Source organism: Globicephala melas, chromosome 3 (assembly GCF_963455315.2).
Source record: "Globicephala melas chromosome 3, mGloMel1.2, whole genome shotgun sequence".
Classification (NCBI taxonomy): domain Eukaryota; kingdom Metazoa; phylum Chordata; class Mammalia; order Artiodactyla; family Delphinidae; genus Globicephala; species Globicephala melas.
Window position 1 is genome coordinate 47,471,235 of NC_083316.1, and position 8,714 is coordinate 47,479,948.

An 8,714-nucleotide genomic window follows, 5' to 3' on the forward strand; every position below is an offset into this window, starting at 1 on the left:
GTTGGCAGAGGCTTCCCTGCCCTTCCTCTACAAAGCCTGCCAGGTCCCCCACGTCTACCAACGCATCCTTAACACCCTGTAAAACCCGGCTTAAAAATTTCAAAAAGGTTTCCACCATTATTCAACCCACCCAATATATGCTACATTAATTCATCTTGCATCATATTCTGCAAACATTTATCAAGCAACTACTAGTTGTAAGGCTTGAAGAGTTAAAGTCTTAAGTTGTTAACAATCTTTCTGTGGACCATGAATATTTATGAAAGAAGCTAACCAACAGTAAAAAGAAAAATGACATAAGTGATAAATGAATGTTCAGGAGTGGGGAAGAGGGAGACTGGTGAAGAGGAGTAGGGAACGGGGATGAGAATGAGGAAGGCTAGAAGGAAGAGACAAGGTAAAAGCCGACAGAAGAGGTTTCATGATTGGGAGAAGTGTGATGTGAGACTTGACTGCTGTTTTGCACCTGGGTGACTACAATAAAAGGGAGGGAGGCTGACATAAATGATGCTAACTAGAAATGCTTTGGGGCAAAGCACGGCAAGTCCAAATGGAATATTACAGTATGCACTGACATATGCTACACTAAAACTGAATAAGATACATGGAAAGCACAGAATCTTTTTTTTTTTTTTTTTTACGGTACTTGGGCCTCTCACTGCTATGGCCTCTCCCATTGCGGAGCACAGGCTCCGGACGCGCAGGCTCAGCAGCCATGACTCACGGGCCCAGCCGCTCTGCGGCATGTGGGATCCTCCCGGACCGGGGCACGAACCTGCGTCCCCTGCATCGGCAGGCGGACTCTCAACCACTGCGCCACCAGGGAAGCCCCCAGATACATGGAAAGCACAGAATCTTTAAGTGGGTAAGTAGCACTGATAACCTAAGTAACAAAATTCTATGAAAAGAAAACCTAAATGAGTACAAAGTCACACAAGAAGGAAAAGAAGGACCTGAGACTGAGAGCCTAGTCAGTGAACATGAAGAAGCACAGGACTTCAAGAAAGTAAGGATGAAGAAAGGAACTCTAGGTGAGGCAGTATGCACAGTGGTTAATAGCCTCAACGCTGGACCAGGGCCCCTGAGTTGGAATCTCCTCCTGCTACTTGTGCGTCCTGGGCAAGTTCCCGTGTCTCAGTTTCCTTATCCGTAAAATGATAATGTTATCATTTATTTACCCCCATAGGATTGTTGCCAGGATTAAAAGAGTTGATACAAGTTCTTAGAACAGTGCCGGGCACAGAAGCATTCGATAAATGTCTGCCACTGGGGGGAAAGTATTTTTTTAATCGTCGGTGACCTTGAGGAGAACAATTCCTGGCCAGTGGTAGAAGCAGAAACTACAAAATAAGGGAATTAACAAACAAGTGATGGCTAAGAAGCCGGAGGCAACCCCAAAGTATCGAAGACTCTTTCACAGCAGTTAAGCAATACAAGCGAGAAGTGAAATAAAGAGTAACCTGCGAGTACAGGGTTAAATGAAAATGCTCTTCGAGGGAACAGCTCAGCAAGAGGAAAAAGGCTTGGCTCGCTAAAACTATTCTTCAGTCTTTGTGCGACTTGTTTTCCCAACCACACAGCGATTGGACAGGGGTAGAGACCATATCCTTCCTGTCGCAGCTTTCCCAAGAGCGTTCTCTCGGCATCCGGTAAGTTTGAATCAGCGCTGGCTGATTAGGGGAGAAGGCCCATTTCCTAACCAACGATACCCTGTAAGATGAAACAACAGGCTTTCCGATTTCCATCTCCGGCACGACCTGTTCCACCGCTGTGTACTCATCACTCTCCTCAGCCAGCAGCTGCCGTCGGGACAGGATGCAGCTCGGGGAGCCAAAGAGGCAGCGCCCGCTGCAAGAGCAACGCCCCAAGTTCATTCCGGCCTCGAGGACACAAAAGCGCCCCAGAGGGGAAAAAGCAGAAAGAAAGGGGCTCGGGGATTCTGTGGGGGGGGGGGTTCGGGGGGCGGGCGAGCGAGCCCAAATCCAGGAGCTGGGAAAGTGACCTCGGAGGTCAAGGTCGAGCAGGTCCCTCTCCCTCCCAGTCCCACCCGCAAGCGCCTTTGTCCTCCCGCCCGGAACAGCTGGGCCCTGTCCCGCGGGAGCGCTCGGGAGAGGCTCAAAAGCCCAGGGGCGGCGGGGACCACCATCCCTTTGGGATGCTGGGGGCGGCGGTGGGCTCCCAGAGAAGGCGCAGGTGAGCGCGGCGGCCCCTCCCTCCGGCGCGAAGGGCTTCGACCCTGGGCACCCAAAGACGGCGCGGCGACAACTTCCGAGGGGCCCGCCAGAGCCCAGGCAGGGCCTGGCCGGGCTCCCGAGTCTCCGGGACCCGTATCCCACTCCCCGCGCGCCGCGCCCAAGTTCTTTCCACTGGGCTGCTCCCGACCCCTGCCCCCGGCGTCTCTCTCCCTCCCCCCATCTCTTCTCCTCAGCGCCTCGGAAAAGTTTGGCCCCGGCCCACCGGCTGGGAGCCCCACACTCACCCGGCGAGGAGCTGAGCCCAAGTGCCCGGGCGCGGGCGCAGAGGGCGGCGGCGGGCGGCGGCGCTAGCGCGGAGCTCCTCACAGCGGGCCCTGCTGCCCGGGCAGCCGACCGAGCTGGAAAAGGGGCGGAGGCCGCCGGGTGTCACCTGCCCGCTCTCCCACCCCGCCGCGTGACGCCGCGGAGCGCCGCCCCCTGACCGCCTGCCGCCGCCGCCGCCGCCGCCGCCAGGTACTCGCGAGGGACCGCGGGGAGGAGCCTCCCTCCCGGGAGGGATCGACCGGGAAGGGCGCGCGGCCTCGGTCGCCCCACCTCCGCCTGGCTCGGCGCCCCGCAGCTCGAAGCGCGGCCGGGACGGGGGACCGAGGACCGCTCGGGGAGATCCAGACTAATTACATTTCTTTCTGAGCACAAATGTCATCACCTGAGGTCATCTCGAGGCTTAACATAAATAGTGTGAAAACTGTCGTCATGCATGACTCAGGATTGAGTTGCAGAAAAATCTGAAATGAGGAAAACCTGGCCCAGGGTGAGGCTGGCGGCGGAGAGGGAGAAAAAAGGGGAGTTCTTGCTCCTGAAAAGGCTATTCGGAGGGTTAATTCATTATCTGAAATGGAGGCCAGACCCAACGGCGGCGAGAGACCCAATTTGGGTCAGCTCCATCCCCTGCTTATTAAAAACTGGAGAATTGCCGCAAATATTGGGGAGTGAAGGGGGCTTTTAGAGCAATGAAGAGGAAATTGTATATAATCTAAGTTAACTTTTCTGCCCTGGTTAGTAACAGCTGCTGCTGCAGCCAACACACTCTGGCACACTGACTTTTCCTCATCCACGGCTGGCTTGAGCGGTGGGGTGAGGATGAATGTCAGGCGGGTGTATGCGCGCTCCATTATTTTTTACCTTACCTGGCTTTGTGTTTGATCATGAGCCTCCTAACCGCTCTCATGTTTTGGAATCCTGGCATCAATAGCTGGAGGGCAAAATAAGAGTTACTTGTTACTTACAAAAGAAGTTACTTGTTCAGGAGGCAAAAACCAAGAACTAGAATTGAGTTGTCTTCTAGAAACTGGAAAAATAACCTCAGGGGTTGCAGTCCTGGCCCATGCACCTCACAAACCTGGCCTGTGAGTTTCTGCTGTGAGTTTTAAGTATGAAATCACAACAAAAGGGTCCAGACTACAGGGGAGGGAGGGTAGGAAGAACACTCAGTGGGCCACAAGCATGTTTTCCTCACATACAGGTAGTTGCCTACCATCACCTAATCCTACTGCATCAACAAGAGATTTTAAATGTTTTATACAAAATGTTGAGAGCCCCCATAGTAGCCATTCAGGAAGAAAAAGAAAAAGCAAAAAACATGAAAGCTCAAATTTAAGAGAATCCCAGCTTCAGTGAAACTAAAGATTTCTCCTTCCTTTTAGATAAACTTTGCTTTCATAATAAAACCATGTCATTTAGTAGTCTTGGCTACTGGGAACTAGAGACAATTGCTTAACAATATTTGTCTTTGCATTTGTCACTATCTGCCCATCTATATACAATTATGAAATTTCAAGTATGCAAAAGATCAAATGGATTCATTCATTTAACAAATATATATTCAGTGCTTTTATGTTCCAGGCTCTGAAGATTCAACAGCTAACAAAACAGACCAAAAAAAAAAAAAAAAACCCTCTGTTCTTGTGGAACGTACTTTCATTTACCTTCGTTCTAGTTGGAGATGACAGACCCCAGATGAATAAGCAAGTAAAGTATGAGTGTTCATGTAGTGATAAGTGCTGTGAAGAAAAGTAAAGAAGGAATGGGGATAGGGACTTCTGGAGGTGGGGAGGTGAGGAGTTGCACTGTTAAAGTAGCTAGGGAAGTCCTCAGGTGAAGGAGGCATTTGAGCCAAAATTGTACAGAGATGAGGTGGCAAGCCTGTGTGTCTATCTGGGTAACAGCATTCCAGTCATCGGGAACTGTAAGGCTAACGGCCCAGGGCATGAGCGTGCCCCAGATGATCACGTTCACAGAATGGCAAGGAGGCCAGAGCTGTTGGAGTGGAGTGGAAGGTAATATCAACAAGATTTCGCGAGGATCTGATGTGGGGTGTGAAAGGCGGGACATAAAAGGTCAAGGATGACTCCAGGGTGTTTTCCTCTATCAACTGGAAGGAGAGAGCTGCCATTTACTAAGGAAAGGAAGACTGAGAGAAGACAGTTGGGTGGGGGTTCATCAGGAGTTGTTTGTGGGACTGATTTAATTTAAGATGCCTATTAGATATCCAAGTGGGAATGTCAAGTAGGAAGTTGGTTATACCAGTCTGGAGTTCAAGAGAGAGGTCTGGCCTGGTGATATAAATTTGGGAGCTTCCACATGATATTTATTTATTCTCTGGTCTGAAAATGGCTAAGAGCACCGTGAGTGAGACTAGAGAAGAGGTTTCAGAACTTCGTCCTGGGGCACCCCGCTATTAAGCCATCAGGGGATGAGGAGGAATAGTCCTGAGATTTGAGTAAAATCAGGAGAGTGTGGTTTCCTGGAAGGCAAGTGTGTTAGTCAGCTATTGCCACAATAGTTCTGTATAACAAATCACTCCATGGTCAGTGGCTTATAGCAGTATGCCTGTTCTCATGCCCACGAGTCAGCAGATTGGTTGCAGTTCAGTAGATCTAGGCTGTGCTCAGCTGGGTGGTTCTGCTTTAGGTTGCAGATTCAGCTTAAGTCTGTCCCATGTGTGTTATTTCTGGAACCCAGATTGAAGAGTCAGCAGCCACCTGGAGAAGATCAACCGGGGTACAAGAGGCAGTCCAAAATCCACATGATTTGTGGGCCTCTGCTCACATTATTGAAGCATGTTTAAGGCCTCTGCTCACATTGGGTTGGCCAATATTTCATTGGCTAGAGTGGGTCACATAGCCAAATCCAACATCAGAGGGGAGTGGGAAGCATATTCAACCTACAGTGGAAGGGTGAGGAGAATGAGTATTTGCTGAACAAGAATCCAAACTTTTATCATAGCAAGGGAAGAAAGTGTTTCAAGGTGAGGGAAGTGATTGCCCAATAAGCTGGGAACCAAAATTGGCCCTTGATTTAGCAATATGGAAGTCTTTGCTTGACCATGACAGAACAGGTTTGGAGAAACAGAAGGAATGAAAACCCACCCCATTTGGGTTTTCAGATCCGAACATGCACATTCACCAATAGGCAACAGAGGGAAGGTAGAGTTATGGGCAAAGATTGGGGGGAAGTAGGAGCTTGTGTTGATAGATTGTTTTAGGTCAGATTTCCCAGAAGCAGACCTGAGGCAGAAAGTTGTGTGCAAGTGATTTATTGAGGTCAGTAGGGATCCAAAGGGATCTGGGTGAAATAATAATATTGTTCACTATGCAAATGTTAACATTTTCCAAATTTAGCTTATTTTTATTTTATTTTATTTTTTGCGGTACGCGGGCCTCTCACTGCTGTGGCCTCGCCCGTTGCGGAGCACAGGCTCCGGACGCGCAGGCCCAGCAGCCATGGCTCACGGGCGCAGCCGCTCCACAGCATGTGGGATCTTCCCGGACCGGGGCACGAACCCGTGTCCCCTGCATCGGCAGGCGGACTCTCAACCACTGCACCACCAGAGAAGCCCTGATGATTTTTTTAAACCAATAAAATGTTACAGTTAAAGCTCCACCCTATCCTAATCCTTTTCTTTCTCCCAAAGGTATCCTGAAGTAGCTATGTATCATTTCCATGCATGTGTTTATACTTTCATTAGTATATCTATCTCAATATATACTGTAATTTTGTATATGGTTAAATTTTATGGAAATAGTATCATACTGTATGTATTCTTCTACAACTTTGTTTTTTAGTCATGTTGATTCATTTAGCTCACTCATTTAAATACTATAGAGTATTCTATTGTATAACTAAACCATTTATTCATTTGCCTTCTAATGAACAAAATTGGGTTAGTTTTAATTTTTCCCTCTGGAGACAATGTGTCAAGGAATATACAAGCAACTATTTTCTTGTACACATGGAGAAAAAGTTCTAGGGTTTATACTTACAAATGGAACTACTGGTCATGGAATAGATTGTTCTCTTCTACGGACATTTGCTGTTTTTTGGCTGCCCTGTATCTGAATCCTCTGTCTATATTTGAGGTAGTTCCTATTATGACTTCATAGAGGCAGAGCTCACCTCCCGTTAAAGAAGCTGAAAACGCATGATACTCACTTTGCCACCCGCTTGGGCAGCTAGAGCTCACAGTTGCCGCAACTCCCTGACAACCCTCCTCCCAGGATTCCGAAATTGAAGCTAGTGACACAAGAAGTTGTGTTTGCTAGTGGCATGGGTGGCTTCCCAGACTGATTCACTGGCATAAATTTAGCTCTAGTTTGTCGGCAAAGCTTGACTTTGTTCCTACATTTTCCAAGCCTATTATCCAGCGTTTGTGGAGATTCTGTAAGCTCTCAATATTTTTCAATAAACACCTTTTATGTTTAACTTACTTTGTTTCTATTTCTTGCAGCTCAGGACCCTGACTGACAGACTCTCCTTGACTGATAGACTTTGCTAAGTGGTGCCAATTTACACTAGCACCACATTGTATTAATAGTTCCCGCCATCCTTGCCAACATTTGATGTTTTCAGACCTTATATTTTTCCCAGTCGGATGGGTGTGAAATGATTTCTCACTGTTTTTTCTTTTTTGTTGTTGTTCCTTTTTTTTTTTTGATGTGGAACATTTTTAAAGTCTTTATTGAATTTGTTATAATATTGCTTCTGTTTTATGTTTTGGTTTTTTGGCCACGAGATATGTGGGATCTTAGCTCCCTGACCAGGGATTGAACCCAAACCCCCTGCATTGGAAGGCGAAGTCTTAACCGCTGGACTGCCAGGGAAGTCCCCTCACATTTTTGTTTGTTTGTTTGTTTTTTGGATATTAAATTGCATTCAGTTTAAAGTATCTCGGAAGAATGTTAACTCTTTTATTTTTGGTCTGGACATAGAGGTACACTGCACATTAATTCAAATCACAGATGATACTAAATTGGGTGATGATATGAACACCCAGAGAACACAAACAGACAATAAAAAGAGATCCACAATGAAATAACCAAACAATGTTCACACTTCTTAATGCTATTTTGGATATATATATGGAGAAACACCTGAACACTGATTTCTAATAGCTGGAAAATATTTTCTTCATGACTACCTTACAAAGAAACTTGTGGCTGATAGAAATAAAAACAAAGTAGGTACAAATTTATAATAACGAACGGTATCAAAGAAAGTTTAACAAATGTGATTAGCATATACTGAAGCATCCCATCAGAGTCTAAAGAAGTGAATGTTCCTTTTAAAATAATCTGTTTAATCAAGCTGTTGTATTGATGCAGAAAAATCATCAATGTGGGGAGATATAGTCAACCGGTAAACAGAAGTTTTAGTGTTGTTGTAAATAGAAATAGAAGAATTACGTGGAAAGAGCATAACAAAATTTAAGTTCATAAATGTCAAAAACAGAAATGTGATCCAAGGCAAGGGAGAGATGCTTCATCACTAAACTATTATAAAAGTGGAAACCAGTATGTTATAAAGAGAACCTAAGAGAATGCATATCTCTGTCATTGATTTCTCTAATCTATATTTCAGTTTGGATACATTTTATTAGTTTGTTATATTGCTAATTTTGAAATGAAATTATTATAGGCCCTGGTTAGAATTTCTCCATTAATATTATTATAAAATACAAAAGGATGCCACATAATTTCTGTATTGATCAATTCTTCTTGCTTTCGACTTCTTTATACAATGTAAAAAAAATTGAATGTGAATCACCATACTTATAGTCAGATTCTAAGAGTTAGATAAAAGCTTCTTGGAGTAGATAAGAACGTGAAGCAGGCTCTAAAAATCAGGAGCTCAGATGAGTCACTTAAACTATTCTCCAGTTAAAGTTTAATGCTCTTCACACTCACTGAAAGTCCGTAAATTCAACCCGTGATTATGAAATGCAAACTCTTCGTCCCAGCAACAAACAACACATCAACAAAAAACCAGACTAAACCACATCTTTAAAGGTTATTAACAAGCCATTTAGCATGCTTCAAGATCAAGGCACAAATAAGGGGGTGTGGTTATTCCTTGGTTTGGGAGGTAGGACTGAACCTCAAACACAGCCACTCACGTGCTTCCTTGTAGTTATAGTCACACACACACAATACCAACCAATCCATCATCAACTAAAGACAAATC

The 8,714-nt window shown here is 45.7% G+C and overlaps 1 protein-coding gene across 2 annotated transcripts in view; it reads right to left on the reverse strand.

The window, feature by feature from the left end:
* The window catches only part of ELOVL7 (ELOVL fatty acid elongase 7), a 72,481-nt gene extending 69,846 nt beyond the window's left edge, over positions 1-2,635 (reverse strand). The window contains exons 1-2 of one of the 2 annotated variants that reach the window (XM_030843848.2): positions 2,480-2,635; positions 1,710-1,848 (exon numbers count right to left, since the gene is read on the reverse strand). The gene's annotated coding sequence lies outside the window, so the exon portion shown is untranslated. The remainder of the gene's footprint in view (positions 1-1,709; positions 1,849-2,479) is intronic. The other variant, XM_030843838.2, reaches the window with a different exon arrangement.
* Positions 2,636-8,714: the final 6,079 nt, after the last annotated feature.